Genomic DNA, 2,500 nt, shown 5'->3' on the forward strand with positions numbered 1-2,500 from the left:
CAAATTGATAAGTACCACTCCACATGCCGTTTTCTATGTTCCCTAATCCACTGAAACCTGGCAAATGACATCCGTATCTTTATTCTCCATTGGCCTGCCAAACGAATTCCTGTACACTGTCCATCTCTAGCACTTCCGGCTGAATAAAATCGCCTGGCTACAGTTGGAACGAGAAACAATGACATAAAATTAGAGCCAGAGCGATTCTATTCATACAGGATAATTCTGGATAGCATAGTAGACTTTGATTCTGTTGAAGCTGGACATTTCATTAAACCCAGGTGAGAAAATAAATGTGTTCATTTGAGAGTATGTGTACATGGGTGTGCGTGTCTATGTACAAGTGTGTGTGTGTGTTTATATTTTGCATGTGTGCGTGTGTGTATGTTTTTGTGTATGCGTGTCTGTGTGTGTTTGTGTGTATGTGTGATGTGTGTGTGTGTGTGTGTGTGTGTGTGTATTTGTATGTTCGCGATACATACATACATTCATGCATGCATATGTACGTACATACACTTACATATATATATATATATATATATATATATATATATATATATATACTTGTATATATAAATATATATATAAATATATATATATATATATGTATATATATATATATATATATATATATGAGTGTGTGTGTGTGTATGTGTGTGTATACATATATGTACAATTATGTATATATATATATATTTATATATATATATATGAGTGTGTGTGTGTGTATGTGTGTGTATACATATATGTACAATTATGTATATATATATTTATATACATATATATGTATGCATATATATATATATATATATATATATACATATATTTATATACATATATATGTATGCATATATATATATATATATATATATATGCGGAAAAACCACCAAGGAAAAAGAAAAACTGATGACCAAGCGCTTTCGTCTATTCAGACATCCTCAGGGTACATAGAAAAGAAAAAGTACACAAGAATATATACAAAGAGTATGAGGTCAGGGAAGGAACCAGGAGAGGTTGCGAGGATCTAATGTCAACCTGACCCGTTCGCGGCAGCGGACGTTTGGGCTACTACTTTTTTCACAATAAAATTGTCTAACTTATACATACCATGACTTAAATTTAAGTTATTGACAAATGTATCTTTGATCAGACTGGATTCTATTATATTTCTCGTCAAATATGACTTATCTTTAACAATTTCTTTAGCACCCTCCCAATTTATACAATGATTAAAATCCCTTAGGTGAATAAATAAGGCATTAGACATTTGCCCACTCTTGACGCTATACTGATGTTGTTTTAACCTTACTTTTAATTCTTTTCCAGTCTGACCAATATAGCATTTGTCGCAATCTTTACATGGAATTGAATATATACATCCTTCTTCCTTATATGGAGAGTTTTTAATTAAAAGACTTCTAACTGTATTGGAGTTCTTAAATGCTACTTGAATGTTGAAAGTCTTAAGAATATGTGGTAGTTTGACGAAATTCTCGTTGAAAGGCAGTACAAGTAGGTTCTTTACATTAAAAGTTTTACTAGCTTTTTCCTCGTAGAAAGATTTCTTAGCCGATTTATAAGAAATCTCCACGAGGTGCTTAGGATATTTTAATTTTGAAGCTATGTTAGATATTCTTAAGAGTTCATCATCCAAAAACTCCGGACTGCAAATTCTGTGGGCTCTCAGAAACATTGATGACAACACTGACATCTTTGTCCTGCAATGATGAGACGAATAAAAATGTACGTATGAAAGAACATTGGTGGGTTTTCTATAGACATCAAATTTGAAGGACCTTTCCTTTCTGTAAATCATAACATCAAGGAAAGGTAAATGATCATTTTCTTCTATTTCCATGGTAAATTTAATGGAAGGGACCAAGGCATTGAGTTTAGTTAAGAACAAAGTAGGATCATCATTTGCAGGCCAAATACATAAGATATCATCAATGTATCTGTACCATGTGACAAAATGGGGGAGAATCTTAGGTAATAATTTAGTTTCAAAAAATTCCATGTAAAGATTGCTTAGAACTGGAGAAAGTGGGTTACCCATAGCCATACCAAACTTTTGCTGGAAAAAATTACCGTCAAATACAAAATATGAGTCAACAATGCATAATTTAATTAATTCAATGATAGTGGTGGTAGGCAGTGGCAACTCATGTTTCTTCAATTCTTCCTCAAGATACAACAATAAATCAAAAACCGGTACACGAGTAAATAACGAGGTAACATCATAACTTATTAACTTAAAATGGTAATTTAAATTTAGGTTGTTAAGCTTATCAACTAACTCTACATTGTTCTTAATGTGGCTACTAGAGATGGAGCCTACAAGAGGACTTAAGATAGACACTAGCCACTTAGATAACTAAGCACCTCGTGGAAATTTCTTATAAATCGGCTAAGAAATCTTTCTACGAGGAAAAAGCTAGTAAAACTTTTAATGTAAAGAACCTACTTGTACTACCTTTCAACGAGAATTTCGTCAAACTAC

This window comes from Oratosquilla oratoria, chromosome 25 (genome assembly GCF_046742065.1).
Source record: "Oratosquilla oratoria isolate Oo_2021 chromosome 25, ASM4674206v1, whole genome shotgun sequence".
Taxonomy (NCBI): domain Eukaryota; kingdom Metazoa; phylum Arthropoda; class Malacostraca; order Stomatopoda; family Squillidae; genus Oratosquilla; species Oratosquilla oratoria.